General features: G+C 35.9%; 1 protein-coding gene across 1 annotated transcript in view; it reads left to right on the plus strand.

Moving 5' to 3' along the window:
• The window catches only part of LOC136038932 (potassium voltage-gated channel protein Shaker-like), a 299,836-nt gene that overhangs the window by 87,465 nt on the left and 184,536 nt on the right, over nt 1–27,835 (plus strand). The window lies entirely within an intron of this gene.

Raw genomic sequence — 27,835 nt, forward strand, 5'->3', positions numbered from 1 at the left:
ATTATTCTTTATGTGAAAGGGGTTGTCCCCTCCTCGACGCCTCGCTCTTTACGCTAAAGTTCTCTATTGTTTTAAAAAGTAAAGCTTTTGACAAAGAGTCAAACTTTAGCGTAAAGACCGTGGCCCTCTGGAGGGGGGAACCCCTTTAATGTTCGGAATAATTTCTGTTAGTTTTAAGTTTTTAAGTCGCTCCTTACTTGCAGCTAAAAAAAAATTATTTAATTTTTCAATAAGGAATGACCTAAGGCTCTTCAATCCCGTTTGGTCAAGGCCTTTGATGGCCTTTTTCATCTTCTTATGATAACAACCATCGAATGTATAGTCACAAAAAAATTCAGCTTTTACAATTTTTTTTCTTCCCAGAAAAGCCCGACATTTTAATGTGTTGAGTCTTTTGAACTGCTGTATCATTTAATAAAAGAAGGGTGCCTAGAATTTTATATTCAGATTAATTCTTCTTCTTAAAAACCAGTTTAATCAAATTTATAAATAAAATGCCAGAAATCTCATTTACTGGCTCTTTACGCTAAAGCTCTTTACGCTAAAGTTTGACACTTTCTCTCAACTCTACTTGTTAAAATAATAAAAACTTCAGCGTAAAGAGCAGGGAGTTGAGGAAGGAACAGCCCGTTTCATATACGAAGTAATTTCTGTTCGTTTTAAGTTTTAATGTCGCTCCTTACCTTCAGTTAAAAAAACTTTTTTGACTAAATGCCTTTCTCATAGTTTTGATCGAATGATTCTGAGAAAAAGGAGCGGGGGAGGAGGCCTAGTTGCCCCCTCGATTTTTTTTACTTAAAAAGGCAACTAGAACTTATAATTTTTTTCGAACGTTTTTATTAGTAAAAGATATACGTAACTTACGAATTAGGCTAAGCAACGAACTTCAGTATTTGTATGTTTTAATTACATATATAAGGGGCTTACCCCCTCGTCAGTACCTCGCTCTTTACACTAAAGCTTAAATTTTGTCCCAATTCCTTAAGAATGACCGCTGAATCACAAAGGCCGTAGAATAAATAGTTGAAATCACTAAAAATATTTTAGCGTAAAGAGCGAGGTATTAGGAGGATATGAACTCCTCATATGCATAATAATTTCTGTTCGTTTTAAATTTTAATGCTGCTCCTTACTTTCAGTTGAATAAACTTTTCAGATTTGTTTTTTTCTTGTTTTTTTTTAAATAATTCTAGAAAATCCTGCACTTCCTTCATGGAAATTTTTCTTCCCCCATGACAAATTCCTCCATGGAAAAGTTCCCCTAATATATCTCCCTCTTCTCAATAACTTCCCCCCAACCAAACAATCCCCCTGAAAACGTTTGTACACTTCCCAATAACCATTATTATATGTAAGCACTGGTCAAAGTTTGTAACTTGTCCCCTCCCACGCGGACTTCGGGGGAGTAAGTCGTCCCTAAAGACATAGCTATAAGGTTTTCAGACTATGTTGAATAACATGGCTATCTCAGAATTTTGATCCGGTAACATTGGGAAAATAATTGGCGTGGGAGGGGGCCAAGGTGCCCTCCAATTTTATTGGTCGCTTAAAAAGGGCACTAGAACTTTCAATTTCTGTTAGAATGAGCCCTCTCGGAATATTCTAGGACCACCTGGTCGATACGATCACCCCTGGGGAAAAAAACAAACAAACACGCATCCATGATCTGCCTTCTGGCAGAAAATTCAAAATTCCACATTTTTGTAGATAGGAGCTTGAAACTTTTACAGTAGGGTTCTCTGATACGTTGAATGTGATTGTGTGATTTTCGTCAAGATTTTATGACTTTTAAGGAGTGTTTTCTCCTATTTTCTAAAATAAGGCAAATTTTCTCAGGCTCATAACTTTTGATGTGTTAGACTAAACTTCATGAAACTTATATGTTTAAAATCAGCAGTAAAATGCTATTCTTTTGATGTAGCTATTGGTATCAAAATTCGGTTTTTTAGAGTTTTGGTCACTATTGAGCCGGGTCGCTCCTTACTACAGTTCGTTACCACGAATTGTTTGATTAAGTATGTTTTCACTTAGAAACACATTAAAGTCACAAAATATTAGTTTTAATGTTTTGTCCTAAGGAGGCACAAGAAAAAACCTTAAAATGACTTTTGATTTTCTCTTCTACTCGATATATGATGGCCACCAATTGAGAGCTATAAAATGCCGTTTTTTTCCCGCACTGAACCACTAAATACCCTCCCCTTCAGTTTAAGCACTTATTAATATAATTTAATTAGATTAAAATAATTATATTAATATATTTGATAAATATTATATAACACTGAGAGAAAAATATCAGCTCTTTGTTTTTTGCATTGACTCAGCTAATTTCTTTGAAGGAAGCCTTGTAGGACTTTTGTAATGTTGAACTAGTAAGTTGAACTCATGTAATCATTTCAGAAGGAATGTGAACTCTACTTAATTTGAAAATCTCCGAAGACATTTCTGAAGTATCAGATGATAACATGTAATTTTAACCTTTTGCTTGGGCTATGCAATATTATGATATATATAACTATCAATCTAGCGATATTACTTAATCAATACTCAAAATATAGAGATGAATTTTCTTACTTGGGACAGGTTATATGTATCAAGATCTACCCGCAAGAAGTATGCCCCAATTGTTTGTATATTACTATTATTTTTTTTATGTCATAATATTACTCGCACATTATATCTTGGGATGATTTTGATAAACAATTTGTATTTCCCTTGAAATATAAAAAACATCCTATTATTGCATTCATTTCGGCTGCGTAAGGCATTGAGAAATTCTATTTTTTGGGTTTGAAACCCCTCCTTCCTCAAAAAATAATAGTTAAGATCCATTCCAAAGCTAAATACTGGTTACACCCCTAAGATCAGAAAAGTTATGCACGTCATAAAATTTACAGGATAGGGAAAAAAGCATAAACCCATAAAAGAAGGGAAAAAGCATAAAATTTATATGATAAGGAAAAAAAAACAAATAAAAAAAAAGAAGGAAAAACGCATAAAATTTATAGAATAGGGGAAAAAATCAAAATCCATAAAAGAAGGAAAAAATATAATATTTATAGGATAGGGAAAAAGCAAAATCCAAAAAAGAAGGAAAAAGCATAAGATTCACGGGATAGTGAAAAAAGCAAAATCCAAAAAAGAAGGAAAAAAGCATAAAATTTATACGATATGGAAAAAAGCAAAATCCAAAAAAAAGAAAAACATGAAATTTATAGGATTTGGAAAAAATCAATATCCAAAAAAATAAAAAAAGCATAAAATTCATAGGATAGAGAAAAAAGCAAGATCCGCCTTGTTTTACTCTTTTTATTCACAGTTACTGTTTTTTTTTAGGAGTCCAAAATTTGAAAAGACAATTTGGGTATCAAAAGCCAAATTTTACTGTGATTATTTCTGTGAATGAGGAACGGCAATTTAATACAATTTTTAAAAAGCAGAAGTTTCTACCTTGAAAATCAAAACAATATAAGAGAAAAGATACTTAATCAATCTATTGAGCTTGCTTGGTTCGAAGGAGGTGGGCTTTAAATCTAAGTCTTACGAAAAAATTCACATAGGGCCTTTTGGATTCCCATAGCCATCATAAGAGAGACTTTTATGAGATTTTTTGCTGGAACAGTTGCAAAGCTAATCCATGTCATGTTGGCCTATTTTTGCCGGCCGTGAGACCTCTGTTTTCACCTAAAACACGATCAATAATGGAACTTACACGTGGAGAAATATATACGTATTATTAAGCCCCTGTCCTCCATCATTGCATGAAATATTCACGCATAGTAAACATCTTATCTAGACAATTAGATGCAAGAAATGTGGCCTTTCATTAAAAAGTAGACAAGCAAAAACAAACCAAACCAAACGAATATTGCATTGGAAAAGTTATATTCTATGGCATTCTCCTATAAAGAAAATAACCAAATTTTCAATTAAATTGATTGACTTGTTTTAAATTTTACTTATTTAATTTTACTTTTCCTTCCTATACGAAATCAATAATGGAACTGACTCGTGGATGTATAATACATTTTCTTATGTTCCCGTCCTTCATAATAGCGTGATATTTTCACTCATAATAAACTTTATAATTAAACGAACAAATGCAAGAAATGCGGCTTTTGCTTGAAAGTTGTTAAGCAGAAAGCATCCAACCAATATGAACTTTGCTTTGGAAAAAGTCTGATTAAACGGCGTCATCTATAATGTAAAAACGTGTTTAGTGAAACAATGCAAAAAAAGTAATTTTCCTTCTTGTTCAAACCAGGGGACTATAAATTTCATGTACGGGGTTTTCGGCCATGGCCGTTCTAATGGTGTACTTTAGTTTCCATGCGATTTGGTTTTGATCAGTTTTGGGTTCCGATCCGATTAGTTTTGGGTTGTAATTGGCTATCGTCCCTCTTCACAAAGTTACAGTTACCCCTGCATTCAAGATTTATTTACGTATTTTGTGGTCTTGTCTGTTTAATACTTTTTTTCTTTTACAACGAGATCAATAACGGAACTGACACGTGGACGTATGCATGTTTTTATGGCCTGATCCTACATGATAGCGTGACATTTTCTCTAATAATCAACTTGTTAAATAGCCAAATAAAGAGTTGTAAGATAGATTTTTAATAAGAAGTAGTTCAGCAGAAAGCATCCATCATTAGTATAACTTTAATTGAAAAAAAAAGAAATCAGTGTGATGTCGTGTATGAATTTAAAAAAAGAGTGTTTTATGAATTCAGTATAAATTAATAAATAGATTAAATAATTACTAAAATAAATAAAAAATATCTAATAGTAAATAAATTTGACATTTAATTTTATCAGTTTGCCTAAACCAAACATAGTGATTCAAGAACATTTAATATAAATATTCGGCCCGACGGACGATACATCCCTCTCTGAACTGTTTGGACCGTTCTCTAAAAAACTAAAGCCTTTGTCGCCTAGACATAGACACTGCCCGGCACTTTGTCCAAGGGGCACGGGTTCGATTCCTGGCATGGCCGGTTATTCGGTTTGGCTCAGGGGTCAGTGGCGTGACTGTGTAAGCTCAACCAGAGCTATCCCTGCTATAAACGGGTACCTTGAGACATCTGCGGAAAGTAAACAGGAAGTGTATGCGAGAGCACTGGGTGGCTGGCCCCCAACCTCTTGGCTGAGGGACTGCGAAACATAGATCGGCACAGCCGGTTTGGACCCTGAGGGCCTATTGCCGTAATATTTACTGCTAATACTACCAACTAACTGCCTGGAAGGTGATTTGGAGCATTATAAAAACTGATTTGGATAATGATTTAGAGCATTATACGCTACATAAAGACTGATTAAGCAGCAAATTGTTTCGACATGACATCAACAAAATTGTTAAGCATTGTTTTTATATGAAGGTAAAGAGCACAGTTAAATTCGAAAAAAAATGATACGGGAGCCTTCTCCCCCCCCCCTACAAGCTCCTGCATCTTTAAAGCTTTAGTTTTGTTTTATAAAGTTTCGAGGATTATTGCACTAACACACAAGAATTGTGATAAAAAGTTGAAACCTCTTTTTTCGATCATATTTTTTGTTGCATTTTCTCTTTTTCTTTTCATCTTTCTTTTTTTCGTTGCATTAGACGCTATTGCTGTAGAAAACAAATAATTGTAAATGGAACTTGTAAAGTAATTTTTCACTTCATATACTCTGAGATGCAATCGGTAAATAAAAATCTCGCAACCGCTATTAGGCTATGCTTGTTGCATCCTAAGTGCTTTCAGAAAAGCGCTACGTAAACTTTAGTAAAAAGATAGGGAAGTTGATAGGGTGAAATACCCTTTTGCAATAGGATAATGAATATCTATATTTTCTAAATTCGTTTTTGGAAACTGATGAGGCCACAAGATGTGCTGAAGTCTACAATTTTCATTTTGCACTATGAGATGTAAAGTTTCTTCTCTAATTGTATTTGGGACAAAGACTGGTCAAGTAAGTAGGGATTCTGGGAATCTTATGACTAAAGAAAAGGGATTTACGTTATTAATGTTTCTTATGGGGACCTGAACACGTCATACTTCATTATTGTTTGTTTTCACCTAAAGCAAGATGGTGAAATGAGTTGTTTTCACCTAAAGCAAGATCAACAATGGAACCTACACATGCACGTATACATCTTTTATATCACTGTCCTTCAATATTGCCTAGGATTTTCGCCATTAAACTTCGGAACTAGGCAAAGATATTTAAGAAATGTGGCTTTTTAGTTGGAATCATCGAAGCAATATAAGCTTTGTATTATAAAAGTCTGATTATATGGTACCATCTAAAGAGTTACCTAGACCCTTTAGGGGTACTTGCAAGTCTGGGGACCTTGCGGTCAACTCTATTCCCACTGTAGGAGTGACACCCCTCGAGGAAATTATAGCCTAGGAAACGACACAACGTTTGCACGGGATTCTGATTAATCAATAATTCTGCCGGGGCTGGCTTGTTTTGGCATGAATATTTATAGGCATGAATATATAATGAGTTGGAGACTTGAGATTGTGTAATAGACTTGACTTGAGATTAAATAGACTTGAGATTGTGTAAGCAGGATTTCGACTCTTATTGATAGAAAAGCATCGCCATCTGCTGAAATCCATTGTTTTGTTCGGATGCAGGAAAAGCGTGCGTAGCTATGCTGCCCTTAGGCTGCTGTGTTGTGAGTTGTTAGTAGTAGCAGTAGCCAACATACAATATAAATATATTTAATTTAACACATTTACGTATTTTATGTCTTACTTTTTTAATATTACTTTTTTGTTCTAAAACGTATCAATAACCGGACTGACACGTTTATGTATAAATGTTCTTATGCCGTGATGCTACGTGATTGCGTGACATTTCTCCTGTTATAAATTTTTGAAATAGCCAAATAACGACAGGTAATGCAGCTTTATTGGGGAATTAATTAAGTAGAGAATATTCAAGGTACGCATACTTTTAGTTGGATTGAGTGGGCATGGTTCCGTGTATAAATTAAAATAATAATTGCGAAATAAGCAAAAAAATAGTATAATAATAAAAAAAATAGCCAATAACGCGTAAATTTAATAAATAATTTTAACAGGACACCTGAATTAAACACAATGACCCGAGAGGATCTCAATATAAATGTTCGCACTGGTGGACCGCGTAACCCTTCCCTATACTTATTGGAAAGTTTCCGAAAGAAAGTAATTTTTACGCCCATTACTGTGACGACTGCTTAGAGTGCGATTTCAAGCGTTTATTACACTGCATAAAAAGTGACTAAGCACTAATTCTTTTTTTAAGCGCCTTGAAACAAGTATTAAGCAAATAGCTATGAAGACCATACTGCCTTTCCATAACAAAAAAAACACAAAGTTGAAACAATTGGGAAAATCTTTTCAAGACAGTGGAAATCAATTCTGTGAATATTTCGGCCCTATGTCAGAGGGCCTTCTTCAGCACAATACGAGAAAGAGAGAGAGAGAAAAAAAATATGTGTATATAAATAAACTTACATTAAAATTCGAGAATTAAAACGAATAATATTTATTTTAAACATGTTTAAAAATGCCCTAGCATCCTTACTTCAACGAAGTTCAACCAGGACATGGTTGAACTGCCCAGACTAAGGAAAGATCCTGTTTATCCGACACTTGTATTCTTTTCTACTTCTGCTGTACCAAATTGCCCAGTTTTTGAAATTTTAGTAAAACGTATTATTTTAATTAGTATAGAAACTGCGCTGCTTTCTTTAACAGCATTGGGAAGAATTTCGCAATAATGACATTACTGAAGAGAACAACACAGAAGTACTTAAAATTTGAACACTTCAACGATTCCTAAATTGGCGAAGGAGTAGACAAATATTTCAAAGAGTGTATTTACAATTTTTAAGACAAAACACAAAAACTGAAGAATAAAACATTAATGAATTTAAAGACACTGTACTTAAAGAAGAACGATAATAAGAAAAAGATGTCGTAACTGGGACTTTTTTGAAGGGAGTGTAAAAGGAATAATTAAAACTTAAGCATTTCAGCAATTTCTATGACAATATTTTCTTCGAAGGAGCAGAAAGAACACTTCACTAAATTTTGCTGGTAATAACCAAAAGTCTAATAATTATGCCTCGGGGGGTACCAAGCCGCAATAGTCTCCAGAGCAAGGAATGCAAATTATACAAGTTGTCGATTTTTTACATGTATGATTTATAATTGGGAAAGGGAGAAATGTCGGATTCTGGGTGTGTCTGATATCCTAAGGATATTAAAGTGAAATTTTGGAGAATGTAGGGGCAAAAAAGAGAATATATGTATCAAGTATATCAAAAAGGTGTATCTACAATATTTTAAGAACGAGTAAGGGTATTACCTTGAAATTTTCAGGGTCAGTACTACTTCAACTGCTACTATGACTGCAACTTTAACTACTTGTGACTGTGACTACTTGTGAACGTGAATGATATTACTTGTGAAAGTGACTACTTGCATTTGCAACTACTTGTGACTTTGATTGCGACTAACTTTGACTGCGACTACTTGCAACTGTGACTGCAACTCCTTTTATTTGTGATTACTTTAAATAAATTTTAAGATGTAAATTTTGAGATAAATTTTGAGATACTTTAAATAAATTTTAAGAAAATAAGTTTCGCTGAATAAAGTCAAAACACATTGCATGTTCATTGTCAAAATAGGGCATTAGCAGTGTCTCAAGAACGGCTGAAGGCACTAAGATGAAAATTCCAGGGCATATTGAAAAGTACTTGGAGGGCAAATGGCCTTCCTTGTCCATTTTAGATGCCCCTTCTCAACATGGATATAAAACTATAAAATGCTTTCGACTATGTTAGCGGCTTTGACCACGTAGCGAATGCTTGCTACTGTGACTATTTGCGACGGTGACAACTTATGACTTTGATTGCAACTACTTGTAACTGCGTGTAAGAGTGGAACTCGATTGCTCCTGCGTCTACTTACGACTGTCACCACTTGTAACTGCGATTGTTGCGCAGTTACACTATAACTATAAAATGCTTGCGACTATGACTGTTAGCGGCTATGACCACGTAGCGAATGCTTGCTACTGTGACTATTTGTAACGGTGACAATTTATGACTTTGATTGCAACTACTTGTGACTGCGTGTAAGAGTTGAACGCGATTGCTCCTGCGTCTACTTACGACTGTCACTACTTGTAACTGCGATTGTTGCGCAGTTACACTATAACTATAAAATGCTTGCGACTATGACTGTTAGCGGCTATAACCACGTAGCGAATGCTTGCTACTGTGACTATTTGCGACGGTGACAACTTGTGACTTTGATTGCAACTACTTGTGACTGCGTGTAAGAGTGGAACTCGATTGCTCCTGCGTCTACTTATGACTGTCACCACTTGTAACTGCGATTGTGAGAGTTAAGTGATAACTTGTGACTGTAAATACGACAGATCATGACTACAACTGCCACTGCTTCGGCTATGACTACTACTATTATTACTGTTACTCCTAGAGTGATAGTGACTGTAACTTCGATTACTACTGCAGTTTCTTTTATTACAAACAGAAATTGAACTAAACCAAAAAAGTTTGATAGTATCCTGATCGTCAAAATGGAACAGTGCATCCAGGTTGTCAAAAGAGCTGATCTGCAAAGTCCCACAAATGGTTAGGATTATTAAGTTGAAACTTTCAGGGAATATTGAGAAGATGTTGCACTTAATGAAAGAATACTTGGTGCACCGAAATTCTCAAATGGATATATTTGGGGGCATTTTTGTTGATTCCAGGAACGACTACGGGTTCTAGGTTGAAACTTTCCTGAGGTACTAAGGGGGCGGGGTTTGAAACACAATCAAAAGACACTATATGCATCGATGCTGTTAAAATGGCATATTTTTAGTATTTTAAGAAGAGTTAGTGAAAGGTACCTCTGAACGTTCAAATTTGTTCAGGAGGATTTTAAGCTTTAAGACACTGTATACAACCGAGTTGTTGCTGGGCGTAGCTGCAGTATCTCAGGAAACAGATAAGATTATTCAGTTGAGAAATCTTGATTGGGATTTTAACTAAATCATAAGACACTAAATACATTCTGGTTGTAAAAATGGCATTACTGCAATATCTCAGGAACAATTGAGGGTATCAAGTTAAAACTCTCAATGTTTAGGGGGAGGGTTGAATTTAATCAAGATACAACTATGTGCCTCTCAGTTATCAAAGGAGCATATGTGAAACATATCTCAGGATTAACTAACGGCGTTTAGTTTAAACTTTCAGAGGATGTTAGAGACTAAATCAAAATATACCATAGGTATCCACCTTGCTAAAATGGTATGTGCAATATTTAAGGAGGAATAAAGGGTAGTAAGTTGAAAATTTCATAGAATTTTGAGTAGGATGTTTGATTCGGTGAAAGGACGGTATATGCATCCCGGTTGTCAAAGTGGAAGAACTGCAATATCTGAGGAACGGCTAACGGTATTTAGTTTAAAATTTCAGGGGACATTAAGGGTGATGTTTAAATAAATCATAAGACAGTTCTTACTATACGGAGAAGCAGCATCTAACTTAAATTCAAACAGAGACTATTCTGTTTGTGAGGAGGGCTGCCCCTTCCTTAACCCTAGCTCTTTATGCTCACAATGTGAAAATTTTGACGGATTAGGGACAAGAAATTGTTAGCCTTTCCCTAAACAAAATTTGAAATCTCTTCTCGCCCTCACTCCTCTTTCATCGACGCTGTCTATAGGTTTCAGAAACATTCCCCCTCAACCTCTTGTCCAAGTCAAAAATTAAGGTCCGTTTGGCTTGATGACACCTCCTGGAAGTTTTAACTTTATCTCTCAGCTGTTTTCAAGATATTTAGGATACCAAATTTTGTTAGCCCGGGTATACACAATGCCTTTCGATTTACTTTGTTATTTCACCGTGAATAGATTCTAGTTTTACTGGGGCTTGAAGTATCAAGCCTCTTAGGCAAACTTAAGGCAAAGCCAATTTATCCCTGCTCTTATCCCCCTTTAAACTGAAATTCGAGTCATACATCCCCCTCCTCAGAGAATCAAAGCTTTTTTTACTTATATATTATTTGGTTAGCTCGATATTTTTGAAGTTCTTGTAATTTGTAGAATTTTATACTCTCGTTTGAGTGTTCATTAACTATGTTTGAGTTTGAGTTTGTGTTATGTTTGAGTGCCATAAACTATGTTTTTCCATGACCAAAGCACATCATTATTGTATTCATAACATGCCATTAGGCTATTTACTATTGACTAAACAGTTTTGATTATCATAAGATGCACTAAACTAACTGAGGTTATACCTTACCTTTGCAATCTTTTCTTACCGTGGAAATAAAAGCCAATTCCTCAGGATGTTCACGGTAATGTTCACCTAAAAAAAAATGGCCCACTTTCCATAGTTATCCTAATTAAGAAATTGAAAGCTAATGGGAAATATAGAATGAAACCACAAAGAAGCAGAGGTTTAAGTTGTAAAAATCTTTTGACTTAAAACAATCTTTTTATTGGAATAAAGTTTCACACAAGAGGTTTTAAAACCAAACGGGTTTTTAAAAGGCCGGTTTTACTTTCTCTCAAGAAGTAAGCAATACTGAGATTGGCTTAATAAAATGCTTTAGAGACACAGGACACAGTGGCGTAATTTCATCAAAATGCTTGGGGGAGGGGGCAAAGTTAGAGCCGATTTTCCTAAATCAAGTGAAAGTTAAAAAATGAAAACTAAAAAACTTTTTAGTAAAACTTTTTAGTAAACTTTCTAGTAAAATTAAAAACTTCTCAGTAAAATTTTTAGTAAAAACTGAAAAGTTTTTACTTAAAAAAAATAAATTTAGTAAAAATTTCTAGTAAACTTTTTAGTAAAACTAAAACGAAATCCATTTTAGTAAAACCCTTTTTAGTAAAACGAAAACTTTTTAGTAAAAACTAAAAATTGAGCCATTTTGTACCATGAAAATACTGTATAATAGTATAAAAGTACTATGAAGATATTTATAGTACTATAAAGGTAAATATACAATAAAGAAAGCTGATTCGTTTCTGTTGATGGTTAAACTATGCAGGCTTATCTTAGTTTTGACAAGGTTTCTGAAGAAACTAAATTTCAGCTGGGGGGGGGGGGCAAACTGCAGTCTGGGAGACTCGTTGTCCCCCTTCCCCATAGAAAATTACGCCCCTGACAGGACAGCAACATTAAAGCACGTCTTATAGAGCAAGATTACAGGAAAGTAATATTTCTCTCTTTCTTTTTGGCCAGACATTTTATTGTTTGTATCACTTTTATAAATTTGTCGTTTGAAAGGATTGTAGCTGCCCAGAAAAATCAGTCTTTATCAGGAATAAACCTTATAAAAGAACAATGAGGGGAATTCCACCGCGAATGAGTAATATGATAATATCAAATGTATATATTAATGAAATCTATAAAATTACTGTTTTGGCAAAGTCCATCTTGGCGTAGAAATATCGAAGATAGCTTCACTTGACGTAATATTTAAATCCAGTGCCGTATTAAATTAAATAAAGCGTCAATAAAAGAGAGGTATTTAAAACCTCCTCTGGGAAACTTAAAACCAGTAACAAGGTCAAAAAGTCCATTTGATTACTTCTGAGTGAGATTTCGAAACCGTAGAATAACGAAATAGTTTTGAGTCAAAAGATTTTAATGGCACTTGGTATTAACCAAGTGACATATAGCAATCGCAAATTCTGTCAGTCTGTCGGTCCCGGTTTTGCTACTTTAGGCATTTCCAGGTAAGCTAGGACGATGAAATTTAGCAGGCGTATCTGGGACCGGACCAGCTTAAATTAGAAATAGTCCTTTTCCCGATTTGACCATATAGGAGGGAGGAGTAGGAGGCCCGTTAAATCGGAAAAAATAGAAAAATAGAAGTATTTTTAACTTACGAATGGTTGATCAGATCTTCATGAAATTTGATGCTTGGAAGGATATCATGTCTCAGAGCTGTTATTTTAAATCCCGACCGGATCTGGTGGCGTTGGGGGGGGGGGGGGTGGTTAGGAGAGGGGAACCTAAAATCTTGGAAAACACTTAGAGTGGAGGGATCAGGATGAAACTTGGAGGGGAAAATAAGCAAAAGTCCTGGATAAATGATTGACATAACCGGAACGGATCCACTCTCTTTGGGGTAGTGGGGGGGGGGGGGGTTAATCCTGAAAAATTAGAAAGAATGAGGCATTTGTAACTTACGGATGGGTGATCGGATCTCAATGAAACTTGATATTTAGAAGGATATCGTGTCTCAGAACTCTTATTTTAAATCCCGACCGGACCTGGTGGCGTTGGAGGGGGGGTTGGGAGGGGGAAACCTAAAATCTTGGAAAACACTTAGAATGGAGGGATCGGGATGAAACTTGGTGGGAAAAATAAGCACAAGTCCTAGATACATGATTGACATAACCGGAACGGATCCACTCTCTTTGGGGTAGTTGGAGGAGGGGGGATAATTCTGAAAAATTATAAAAAAATGAGGTACTTTTAACTTACGAATGGGTGATCGGATCTCAATGAAAATAATTATTTAGAAGGATATCGTGACTCAGAGCTCTTTTTTTAAATCCTGACCGGCATTAAGCCTCTTATTTTCCTTTTTAAATCAATCTATTGATTCATAGAATTTTGTTAGAGCTCATACCAAATGATCTCTTGGCTCTTAGCTCTTCTCGCCTCGTCACAAGTGCCATATGAGCTCTTAGTTCAAAGTTCATATTTTAAATCCCGAACAGATTTGGTGACATTGGGAGGAGTTTGGGGTGGGGGAAACTAAAATCATGGAAAACGCTTACATTGGAGGGAGCGGGATGAAAATTCGTGGGAAAAATAAGCAGAAGTCTTAGATACGTGATTTACATAATTGGAACGGATCCGCTCTATTGGGGGGGGGGGGGTAATTATGAAAAATTAGAAAAAAGGACGTATTTTTAACTTACGAAGGAGTGATTGGATCTTCATGAAACTTCATATTTAGAAGGACCTCGTAACTCAAATCTCTTATTTCAAATTTCAACCGCATCCAGCGTCATTGGGGGGGGGGGGCAGTTGGGGGGGACCAGAAATCTTAGAAAATACTTAAAGCGGAGAAATCAGGATGAAATTGGATGGGAAGAATATAAACCTGTCTAAGATACGTGACTGACATAACCCGACCGGATCTGCTCTTTTTGGTGGAGTTGGGGGGGACAATTTTGAAAATTGAGGTATTTGTAACTTACGAAAGGGTGACCAGATCTTAATGAAATTTGATATTTAGAAGGATCTTGTGCTTTAAAGCTCTAATTTTAAATTCTGACCAGAGGGGGGAGTTGGAGGGAGAAACTGGAATTCTTGGAAAAGGTGAAAGTTGGGGTATTTTTATCTTACGAATAGGTAATCAGATCTTAATGAAATTTGATATTTAGAAGGAATTGATGTCTCAGAGCTCTTATTTCAAATCCCGACCAGATCTTTTGACATTGGGGGGAATGGGGGGGGATCTTGGAAAACACTTGGAGTGGACGAATCGGGATGAAGCTTGGTGGATAGAATAAGCAAATTTCCTTGATACGTGATTGACGTAACCGTACTGGATTTGCTCTCTTTGGGGGAGTTGGCGGGAGGGGTTCAGTGATTTGGCGAGTTTGGTGTTTCTGGACGTAGTAGGACGATGAAAATTGGTAGGCGTGTCAGGGAGCTGCACAAATTGACTTGATAAAGTCGTTTTCCCAGATTCGACCATCTGGGGGGCTAAAGGGAGAAGAAAAATTAGAAAAAATTAGGTATGTATAACTTACGAGTGGGTGATCGGATCTTAATGAATTTTGATATTTTGAAGGACATCGTTACTCAGAGCTCTTATTTAAAATCCTGACCGACATTAAGCCTCTGACTTTCCTTTTAAATCAATCAATTGATTCTTAGAATTTTGTTAGAGCTCATACCATATGAGCTCTTGGCTCGTAGCTCTTCTTGTCTCGTCACAAGTGCCATATGAGCTCTTAGCTCTTGTTTACAACTTAAGAATTTTTTTTTGGGGATTTCACTCTGTGTTCACCATTAGCTATAATTTTTAAATTTAGCTAACTTAGGGAATTGAGTTACTCTTGGCTAGGTATATATCGCTACACTGGAATGAAACTATCCTACCTCCAAATGGCCGTCGATTCAAACTATCCTACGTCCAAAACCGCTACTTTTCAGGAGAGCTATTTGAAGTTTTTGAGATTATTTTTCCAGTACTTCAAAAAGAGGTTATAGGGGAACAACCGAACTGTAGAGTTTCTTTTGTATTGGCTGTGTATTAGTGAAGATATTTTTGACCTACTTAGGTCAGAACGTCGAAAAAACTGGATATAGGATGGTAGTCATATAATCTACTGATGTAGATTATATGACTACAATCCTAAGTCCAATTTTTGGACATAGGATAGTTACAGATCTGAGAAGCCCTGCTGAAGGAAGGCACAGTTCATCCTATGTCCGTATTATATAAATATTTCACCATATATTATTTTAATTCATATTCAAAGTATGACAAAATGAAAAAATACTATTCGAAGTATCAAAAGGGAAAAATAAAACAAAGTTAATCAGAATCATCCAACTCCGCAGAACCTTCTTTTAAACAGTCGAACGGAAGGTCTCTGAAAAACTGGTCGTAAGCTTCAGGAATCATTTTTGTTTTACAAAGATCTTGAGTATCGCAATATCGCGGTACACTCTTTTGCGAATTGGAACTGGACCAGAATACAGCTTTTACATATCGTACGACCCAGCTGACTTCTTCACTGAAATTTTCCCCTTCTTGACCTCCTGATTGTTTCAATCATCTTGATGTCTTCAGCTGCCCAGCTGGTCCGAACACTAATCATGTCAGGCAATGTGTAATCAACTTTCAACACTCGGATTTCTGTGAAGTTCACTTTAACCCCGTTGATATCTATGTTAAAATTATCACTGGTATCTCTACATAGCTTATCAAGACCATAGAAATCAGAGATTCCCATTTCCTTTACTTTGTAAGGACTCTTCAAACATGCACTTTTTGCAATCTGAAACCACTGAGAGGCATATACGCTGTTTGGTTCTTAACAAATCTCTCGATGACAGCATGGACCGAATCGTTTTGATTTTGCGTGTGTCCGGTTTCAAGATACATGTGAGTAATTACTATCTTAAATTTACTGGCCTAGTGTAAATAAAGGGAAACAAGGTTCTTGTTCTTGTTTTGTCCTCCGCAATTGTCACTTATGAAAACGAATTCTTTTGCTCCTTTTTCTACCTTACTCACAATAAAGCTGTAAGCACAACTCCCGATTTCTGACGAGCCTCTTTTAGCAGTGCCTGCATGCCACATGTAGCAGTTTCCTTCGCGAGTATTGCAGTTATAGATACTGAGATTGTAACAGTCAAGTTTCGACTTATAGTAATAAGAAGAAACCTTTCCACGCGTACACTGTAGGACCTTTTGCAAGTCAAAGCACGCTATGATAATCCTTTCAGGGTCCATCTTTCCTCTCTTCTGTTCCTCTGCCATAAACTTTCTACTTTCTTCCTTATTTCTGATGTGCTCACTGTGCTGTATAGTCAACTGTTCTTTCATCTGAGGGCTAGCATTTTCCATCGCAACACACTTGTCACATTGGTCTTTTTTGGAACAGAAAAAGCTAAGATTGAACTCATGCTGAAAAATTTCTCTGTATTTGTCGGATCTTGCAGCTTGTCTATTGTTTTCCAGGCACCACTCTCGATAGAGTCTATAAAGGTGAGCATGACTCTTGATCCCATCTTCCAAATACTGAGATTTAGATCTAGCTCTGCAGTAATGGCTTGGGGCTTTTTTCAAAAGTTTTATATGCTCCCTGCATGATTTAAGTTCTCTTATATCGGTGAATCTGCGGGATTCCTCTTTTCGACCTCTTTCATCCCTTTTCGAAGCTCCCGTACCAGGCACCATTTTCTTCAACGCAGTTTTCACCATCTGTTCAGAAATTCCTAGCGTATTTACGAAAAACAGTCGACAGACTTTCTCAGGCTCCTCATTAATGCACAAGGAATACGCTACTGAAAACACCCTCCTCTCTGCTTTCTCAGTGTCATTGTTCTTTCCCTCTGTTCCTTCTTCATGATTATAATTATCACTCTTACGTGTCCTAGAACGTTTTTTTTCTTGGCTTGACTAACTGGCTAAAGTATGTAGTTTCTTTGTCTATTAATATAACCCAATTCCCAGTAAGAGCTGAAAATGGTTATTCGGGTCTCTTCCGGAATTCTTTCATAACACATCACCCTGCACTTACAAGGTCCCTTCATAGTCCTTTCTGGCACAGTCTTTCCTTTGCTACTAATGTGTTTGATGCCAGCATTCAACTTCTTCTTTGCTATGTATCTTTTCCAGCTGGAAGGTCTTCTCTTCCTCTTCTTCCCCTGGGCAGTAGGACTTTCTTCTGTTACACTAAGTTCACCAGCAGACGCACTGTCATTTTCCTCTATTCCACTAAGTTTGTTAGCAGAGGTATTTCGATTCTCTTTTATTCCACTAAGTTCATTAGCAGAGGTATTCCCATTCTCTTCTATTCCACTTCGTTCATTAGCAGAGGCATTCCCATTCTCTTTTATTCCACTAAGTTCAAAAGCAGATGCAGCACCAGTAATGCCTAGCTCACAAAAGTTCTCGGATTCATCCTGAATGGTAGCTTCGCTTGCACATAAGGCAGAATCGTTATGCACAGAAAGATCTGCACTAGAGCCTTGCTCATTAGTTTGAAAGTGCACCTCAAGATTCGGAATAGGAGTGTGTGACACATGAGGAGCGTCAGGAATGCACTGCATCATTCCCAGATCAAGACTAGTCTTTACTGTCAAATCTGAATCTGCACGGGTTTCATTCGTTTCAAACGAGCTGCCAGCTTCTGTGGTCATGGCCCATAGCATTCCTCCCAACTCTCCTGAGTAAACTACTGAGGTTTCTGGGTGACTCAAATAATTAGTGTTAGAGTTGCAGCCAGATTTGTTGCCAGTAGTTGTTGTCAAAGCCGAACCTGGAAAACAAAATTGTTACAGCAATGTCATACATAAGTACTATTTTTTTAGGGCAGTTAAATCTTATTTTGAAGCCCCGATAACTGCAGCAACAGTGAGTTAAATAAAATAAGCTTTTTATGTTGTTTAAGTTGTTGCCAGATTTAAAGGTTGCCTCGTTAGATGCTTAGAGAAAATCTGATCATCTGAAAATCACTGAATCATAGGTGTTGAAAATACTGTATTTCTTTATGTTTACTATTTATATGCTGCAAATATTCAGCCTATTCAGTTCAGTTCACTTGATACTACCAAACTCTATAAAATAAACGGGCAGTATCCAGGAAGTCTAGAAGACTTGTATCCAGGAAGTCTAGAAAACTTGTCAACTACTAATGGACTTGTAAACCTATAAATTCTACAATAAAAAATATTTAGACTGAAGTTGTTAGAGCTACAAGATACAATATTACTCTCTTTTACAACATCCGAGCAATCATGGCTCATTTGAACCTATTAAAGCCACTGTCCACCAGAAATACAGGTTGTCCGGCACATTTTAGTAGTCACATCGACCATTTCATATTCCCCACTATAGAGCTAGTAAACAGGCAGAAGGGACGATGTAACGTTTGACCTAAAAGATTGTGTCTAACCAGTAAAACCTTATCAGTATTAGTGGAAAGGTCAGATAATACCGTAATAGTAGATCAGATGTTGTAAAATAGAATCGCTCAGTTCCAGTGGGCACAGTGTCAGTGGTGGGGATAGCTCAGGGATGGCAGCTACCAAACATTTAGGTACTCTACTCCAGTCTGCCACAAATCCCTGATTTTTGGATACTCTTTGCAGAGCGTTGGATATATCCAGCATTTGGTATAGATACCATATACCAAACGCTGGCCTATTCCTAACGCTGGATGCCTGTTGCCAATAAAGTATTGATGATTTATTGATGAGTACTGAAGCTCAAAAATAAACCAATCAGATTTCACCCATAGTGAGATAGGTCAGGGTTAGAGTGCCAACAGATATCCAAAGTTTGGCATAGTGTATCCGGCGTTAGGCATAGGCTATGGATATGCATAGATGATACGGTGTTAGATGATAGATATATCTAACGTTTGGAGTAGGGTATCCAAAATTCAGGGTTTGTGGTTGACTGCTCTACCAAGGAATGAGGTGACGTGACTGGCCAGAGTACACCAGAGGGGACCAGAAGAAATCCACAATATCTAAGGAAAGCACAATACCTCAATGGTCTACTGTCTAATGTTATAGTAACATTGAAAAGACAAAAAAAGGAACCAGGATAAGAATCAGACAATTTTCTTTTACCTTTCCTGGCTTTTTCTCTAGCTAGCTAAATTAGTATTCTTCCTCTATTCATTTTGCAACTTCACCCTTCCTTCATAATTGAAAATTTTTACTATAAACATTGATGGTGGTGAAGGCAAACGTTGCCATCAATTCATCAAATCATCGTTGTCCTGCAACTCATCAAAATTTACTGCTTGAAACTAGCCCAAGTCCAAATAAAGACACAGAATAGTTTCACGGTGTGAGAAAAGCAAATTCGCAACATAGGATAAGAAAGAAAAGGCTTTCTAGCGGCGTGGGGCCAATTCTGACTGCAAATTTGGATTCAGCACACAATTTAGCACAAAATAAACTGATAATCAATTTTTTCCATTTTTGGACATAGGATAGTTTGATTCGTAGCACGTTTGGAGGTAGGATAGTTTCATTCTAGTGTAGCGATATTACATGTAAACATCCTGAGGAGTAGAAACACTTTCATTCCCACCATAAAAAGACTTAACAAGGTAAGTATCAATTAGATTAAGTTTGCAGTTTTGTAAGTGTCCCATAAGATGATTAAAATTGTTGTCAATAGTAAATATCCTATGGCATGCTTTGAATACAATAATGATGAGTTTTGGTCACAGAACATTGTCAACAGTAATTCACTATAAAACTCACATGAGAGCATAAATTCCTGGAAATAGCAAGAACCTTGGAAAAAAGGGGGTAAAATATAATATTAATAGGAATAATAAAACTGACTATTTTTGGTGATGGGGGTGGAAATGCATATACAGAATTTCAGCTCATGGGGGAGGGTGGGGGTAATAAAAGAGATAAACTGGCTTTGTTCCAGGTCTGCAGAAAAGTTTTGGCACTTTAAGCCCATACTAGACTAGAATATGTTTGCGGTGAAGCAATGACGTAAATCGAAAGACGTTGTGTGTATCCAGGGCAACAAAATAGGAAATCTTTAGTATCTCAAGAAGAGCTCGGGGAACTGAGCTGCCATTTTTGGGGTGCTGAGGATGCAACCAAACCTCAGTTTTTTACTTGGGTAGGGGGCAGAGGCATACCTCCAAAACCACTAGCCTGACCATCAAAATAACGTATACACAATATCTCGGCAGCGGGTGAAAGAATGCACCTGCAACTTTTAGGCATTGCTAGTGGGGGGGACTTCAAACTTTTACTTGGGGTGGGATCTAACATTACTTTGTATCTAATCCGTCTATACATTTACACTATATACTGTAGTTGGAATTAGAATCTAAGTATTTACATAGAGAGGTAAATCAAAGGACGCTATGTGATACAAAGTCATCAAAATAGTGTATTTATAGTATCTAAAGAGGGGCTTAGGGTATTTATAACATTTTTAGGGAGTGTCAGAATGCCAAGTTGACCTCAAATCCTGGCTTAGAGGACGGATGCAGAGGTGGAGGGGGACTTAAAATGTCTTTTGCTCTAATCCGCCTAAACTTGTTTGCACTATAGGCCTCTATGGTGCCCATAATCTATTCACGGTTAAGTAGCAAGGTAAATAAAAACATTACGCTTGCCAGGTGATCAAAATGGCGTATTTACAATATCCTTGGGGCGGGTTGGTAGGAGACAGATTGTCTTGAGTACTGACTGGGAGTGATAGGAAGAGGAAACATCTCTAAGGATTTTGGTAACTAATTTGTTTAAATTGTTTTACAGTATGAACCTCTTTTGGAGGAGAATGTATTCCCGGTAAAGTACCGATAAAGCCAGAAATAAAACGCCACGTGTACGCAGGTAATTCACAGTGGTGTATAGTTTTCACAGTAATTCACATTTCGGTAATTCGCTTTCGGTAATTCACAGGCCATAGTTTTTATTTTAAACTATGGCCTGCAAGAAAGATAAGTCAATATGAGATTCACGACCATATAGGAAGGGAAATACTATTGCTACTGCTACTACTAACTTACTGCAGCACGAAACCACCTGAGGCCAACACAGATACGCACGCCACTATTCATTACTATTACTATTCATTACTATTCATTACTATTCATTACTTCAGTACTATTAAAAAGAAGGACCTCTTTTGGAGGAGAATGTATTCCCGGTAAAGTACCGATAAAGCCAGAAATAAAACGCCACATGTACGCAGGTAATTCACAGTGGTGTGTATGTGTCATCACGTCTTAGGAACAGCTTCGAATAATTCAAGAACCACTTTTTATCTGCTAAAAATAATATAAAGAGTAATATGTTCTAATATAAGTAACATTGTTTAAAAGCTGAAAATATTTTTCCTGTTCTCTTAAGCTTACCAAAGAATTTGGGAAAATAAGAAAAGGTAAAATATTTTAACACCTCTAGCCAAAGAAGTCGCTGAATTTCTTTAAGTAAACATAAAATTTACAATATAGCCTATTCTAACCTACATTATTGATATGTAAAAAGTTTTTAAACGTTCTGCAAAGTTAAAACCCCCAAAAAAGTTCTCAAGAATATGTTCATAAACTTAAATTTTAATAGCCTGTAAAATTTGGAAAGGAAAAATGTTCCTATTCAGCCACATACTAAGGAGTTTTTTTTAGCAAAGGGGGAGAAGAAGTTGGGTATTTGTAGAAAAATAAATTAACCAAAAATAATTGACTAAATAATTGACTAAAAAATAATTTGAAATTTGAGAAACAATGGGAAATCATAGAATTGTGGGGGGATAGCCAAGCCACCTGTCTACCTGTACGTAATGACTAATTCCATCGAAAACGAAATTTTAAACTATGGCCTGCAAGAAAGATAAGTCAATATGAGATTCACGACCATATAGGAAGGGAAATACTATTGCTACTGCTACTACTAACTTACTGCAGCACGAAACCACCTGAGGCCAACACAGATACGCACGCCACTTTCCCACACCAATCTATTCAAAGACTCCTTCTTTATACCCTTACAATAAGTTTCCATTTTCCTCAAATCCCACCCTAGAGCAGTCTCCCACATAATCTGAGGAAAACTTGCTTTTTCATTTGGCCATAGACAGATGGCCCAAAAGGCCAATATTCGGCAATCTGTTATTCATCATCCGCAGAACGTCCCAGTCTAACTCATCTCTTCCCAAACTACAGGCCTAGAAGTGGGATTGAACCACATTTTTCGTAAAGCTTACCGTCTGAGATACGGTCCGTTGGGCACCCAAAACAATCCATAGGCAGTTTCTTAGGGAAAAATCTAGCAAATCCTCCCCCGTTTTTCCGATAGCCTTATGCTTCAGAACCATACTTGACCATTGTCATCACTGTAGCTTCCAAATTCTTTGCTCAGTTTGCAGACTTATCTTCCTGTTCTTCCAATTTTTTTTTCAAATGTAAAAAAATACCCTAGGCCTTTGCTATCCTACTTTTAACATCTTCACTAACACAACATCTTTACAAAAAATACTACCTAGGTAAGTGAAGCTGTCCACTTTATTGATCTTCTCATTACCCAAAATCACTTCTTCAAATTTGCTTATCCCTACTCTTAGCGACGTAGTCTTCTTGAAATTAATTTTCAAAACTATTCTTGCACCAGAACTCGCAAAGCCTCTAAAGGCTCGTTCATTTTGCTAACATTTCCATCTAAGATGCTTAAATAATCAGTAGAATGTATAATCAGTTCCTAAACATTTTCAGTCCATATCTCTTTAACTCTTCCTTTCTCACTAACTGTGGCCCCATTCCTATCCTTAACTGTTACATGTCTGGATTAACTTTTCCATATTAATATATTAAAATGCAAGTATAATATTTTACTATTATGCCGTGGGCTGCATCTTTTAGATCTTCAGCAATTTTATCCATGGGCTTAACTTCGCACCTTCTTAGTTCATGTTTTAATGCTTTGTCCACTTTCTTTACATTGATACTGTTTTCATATAATCTATCACTCAAATAATTCTTTTACAAGCCCTCCTTCTCTTTATTCAACATAAAAGCATTTTCGCTAATACTCCTATGTGCATTTTTAACTACCTTCGCAAAGACACAATAAATGACTTCATATAATTCATAGATATTATTCCATTCATCTTCTACACTGTCAAATTTCAAACTCTCCGGTTTAGTATTGAACTTTTCCAAGAATATTTTTTTCAAAGTCTCGTCCTGGATTCTACCATCGTCATAAATTCCTAGAAGGCAGTTACCATTCCTAGATTTCCGCTTTAAATTAACCTTAGACGTCACTAGATGATGATTTTTACTTTTGTTTTGGTCTCATTAAAAAACTGGATAGTAAGGCATGATGTATTTTGCTACTAATTATTATCATTTTATGAAAATACTATTACAACTGCTACTATTTCTAATAACAAATTATCACAGCACCAACCCACCTGAGGCCAACACAGCTAAGCACACCCCTCCATGATCCAAATTTATTTAAAGCCTCCATCTTTACATCCTCCCGAGAAGTTCCTATTTCTCCTTAAGCCTTAGTTAAACACACAATAGCTAGTGTGTCGTTGCAGTAGATTCAGAGCCAAGGTACAGCAATTATTTAGACTGGGAATAAAACCCTTTTTTACAAACAACACTTCCCAAGAGGTTCCCATTTCCCCTTAAACCTTTCCCTACAACATCCTTCCATCCGAAACATAAAGCTTTGCCTTAGAGAAGTCTGATTATATGGTACCATCTAAAGGGCTGCCTCGACCCTTTATGGGTACTTGCAAGACCCCTAATAGAGTTGACATTGAGGTCAACTCTATTCTCACAGGAGGGTTACTCGAGGAAATTATAGCCTACATTCTCCCGAGAAGTTCCTATTTCCCCTTAAGCCTTAGTTAAACACACAATAGCTAGTGTGTCGTTGCAGTAGTTCCCATTTCCCCTTAAACCTTTCCCTACAACATCCTTCCATCCGTTCGGTGACGACCTGCTTTTCGTTTGACCTTAAACGGTTGGCCGAAAAAAACTATCTTTGGCAATCTTTCATCTTTCATCCTCAGAGCATCTATTAGGAAAACGGATGGTTTTTAATCGCTTGTGTGACGTTGTAGTAGATTCACATCAAGGTACAGCATATATTTAGACTAGGAATAAAACCCTTTTTTTTACAAACAACACTATTCCAAAAACGTAATATTATTCCTGAAAACTTAGAGCTTTGATGAAATTGAGGCGTCTGCTTTGTCTTTGAAGAAGCAGTCATACTCCTCCCCCGTCCAAAAGTTTCCAGGGCCTAGGAAAGGGAGAATAGAGAGAATTTACTTGCTATTTATCCGATTTGGTCCTCTCAGAGAATTTTAACCTAAAAATGTCTATTTTTAGAATTTAGACCCTCTCCCATAGAATTTTGATAAATTACCCCTTCCAGGTAATTATCAGAGCTAACTCCTTTCATACGAAAGGATTTTTCGTGAAACATCATCAAACAAAGAGTTACATATAGAATTATTCCGAAAAAGCAGTCCTCCTGCATGAGGTACAGTCAAAGGGGGCTTTGCTCTTCTGATCCTGGCTTTGTTTTGCCAATGACAGTTATTTGTCATTCGTCGTGTCTAGTTTCTAGTTTGCGGTTCAATCACGTCATATTATGTTATCTGGCATTCAATCTGTTCACATGATGTCATGTCATCTGTCAAATTTGTTTTGTGGTTTTGTTTTTAGTTTAATGACCTTTTAAAAATCAGTTTCACATTCGTAAAAATTACTTGTCGTAAACAAAGTTATGCATGCTTAAAGCAAATCCGCATTCCTTACTTTTCGCAAATCTATAGATATAAATTTTCTGGAATATACTTGTCTCAACTAGATGATGCCCAGCAAAACGTGAATGTCATTAAATGCTTTTTCTTCCCATTCACAAAACTCGAATACTAATAACCCTTTCCAGTTATATAGAAAAATGTATATAGAGTTCTTTTCGGCAGGCTAGAACTATGCATTCATATAAAAAAAGAGGCGAAGCTCGAGGATATTGCCTTAAATATCTTAGATTCTTTAATAATATAAATTAAAGAATAATTTTGATTCTTCGAATGATTAGATCCTATTGGAATAATAGAAAGTAATCCTCAGATGGATCTAAGCTTTCTGCAAAATAAAAGAGACAAAGCCCCTCATCAGGAGTCAAAGGCAAGACTTCTACAATTCTACATATTACAATTTACAAGAAATCACACATTATACTCGACCCCTGGTCCCCTAATTATTATTTCCTGTTATATTATTATAATATATTATTATAATATATAATATATATTATTATTATTACTATTATTATTATCATTATTATTATTATTATTATTATTATTATTATTATTATTATTATTATTATTATTATATTATTAATTATAATGTTTATTTATATTTATTTATTATATCATGTTATATTGTCATTATTATACTATTATTATTAGCATACACTATATTATTATAACGTATATTATTTCCTAAGTTATAAGGAAATAACCAATCCTATTCCTCGCAACCCAACATAACAAGCAGGCCTGGTTTATATCTGGAAAACCCAAGGCCATATTCAGGGGAGGGGTCTAGGAACTTGAAATATCCATGAAATGTTCATCTGGCTCGTAAAAACGTAACAAATAACGATATAAACAAATTTTTTATGTGTTTTCTGAGGATTTTTTGTAAACATGTGTTTTTTAAGGGTTTTCATTCTAACTATTATTCAGTGGCAGACAACAGGCATCAATATAAGTCCACATTCTAATATATTTTATAAGAAACCTACAACTTAAAATAAAATAATTTATCAAAACACACCTAACCTTCAAATGAAAACATTATGACTGAATTTTGTACATACACTCAAATTATTCATTCATGAGCTATGGCTGGGTGAAAAAAACATACCAATTTCTCGCTATGGGGTGAAAAAAGACATAGAATTCAAGTCACAAAGGAGTATTCATTCTTAGGGACCTAAAATTGTTTACTTATACAAAGTAAAGAATCCTTCAATTGTTCATTTCCTACACATAATTAAATATCTTATTTGAGAAATAGTATGGCTGTCTTTTGGCTTAAGATAATTACTCAGCCATCTATAACAATTTCTATGTTTGCTTAGGTATCATGAGTAAAAAAAAGGCTCACGTTAAACTGTATGTTTATTCTTCAATTGATCACTTTATTACCCTTGTTTGTAGACTACTATAATTGGAATTTTTCTACTGGGTATTTGACTAACTTCTCTCAGTTTAATTGAAAATCATGTCTACCCAGTTTAGGCAACGTGAAGTTACTGACGTAGGATTATTAGCTTGATGTTGTTAATATTGATCGAAATGGAACCAAAAGGGATAGGAATATTTTTAAAAGCCATGATAGGGTAATCCTATTGTCATAATGAGGCATTAATATGGGCATTAAGGCATTAATAAGGGCATTAAATAAGGGCATTAAGGGCATTAATATGCAGCATTGGGTGCTCTAGTTTTACAGGCCAAAAGTTGTGATAACCAAAGAATCCTTCAATGCTTTGTTAAGACTCATGATAAGACATCTCGTGTAAAATGTGGTTTTAAGGTCTTTTAGTTTAGGGTACTCATTAAAGAAAATTCTTGCAATGATATCTTGAGTGAAAAGAGGTTCAGACCTTTCAGTAATGAATATTTTCATCAGACCAATTACTAAGCTCAGTCCTTAGTTTTCTCGAGAATCTGTCCAAACAGTTTTTTGTGACTTGAAATAACCGACAAAATTATCTTGACTTTAAGCTGTTGACGATATAATCAGCAGATGTAAATATAAGTGGCTGTAAATATAATCAGTACTCTTAGACACTTTTTTCGAAAGTCAGAGTAGAATTGTGTGGTTGTGATCAATCGCACGTCTACCCAAGATTTCTAAAATTTTCCTCTCGGCTTTGCTCTTTTTCTGCTCTTTTTTCAAATTTTATATAATTTTCTGCTGGCCTCAAACAATTCCAAATGCTATTCTATTAAAATATAATATGAAAATGTTAAATGCTTTCTACTAAAAGCTTTCCACCGTGCCCTGGTGAGTCATGAGCCCAATATTTAGGAGCAGCTACCATATCAACTCCCTAATAATCATATTACGATTACTATATACTAACTAGAAATTTGAGATTTGAGTCTGAATTTTCTTTCCTTACGCAAAAGTATTTTTTTAAAAGCTGGGTTTCAAAAACAGTGCATGATTGAAGTTGTTATCTTGATCCTGAACTACTGTGTATTTTGTGAGGTTTCAGAAATTGTACTGCGTCTATCACAATTCTGATAATTCAAATTTTGAAGAAAGAAGAATGAAACTGAAAATTTCCATTTCAAGAGAAGTAAGCTATATTTCTCTATGACAAGCCCAAAGGATCCTTTAGTGTCTTTTATAAAAACGGCGGTCCTAATATTCAAAGTTTATTAAGCTTTTTTTTTCAGTTGTGTCAGCACTAGTGGGCATAAATGATGTATCAGAGAATACAGGGAAAACACTATTTCTGAAGCCTTACCCGCTGGTTCTGGAATATTACAGAACTGCCACATTACAGAACTGC

The sequence above is a fragment of the Artemia franciscana genome, chromosome 18 (assembly GCF_032884065.1).
Source record: "Artemia franciscana chromosome 18, ASM3288406v1, whole genome shotgun sequence".
In the NCBI taxonomy this organism is placed as follows: domain Eukaryota; kingdom Metazoa; phylum Arthropoda; class Branchiopoda; order Anostraca; family Artemiidae; genus Artemia; species Artemia franciscana.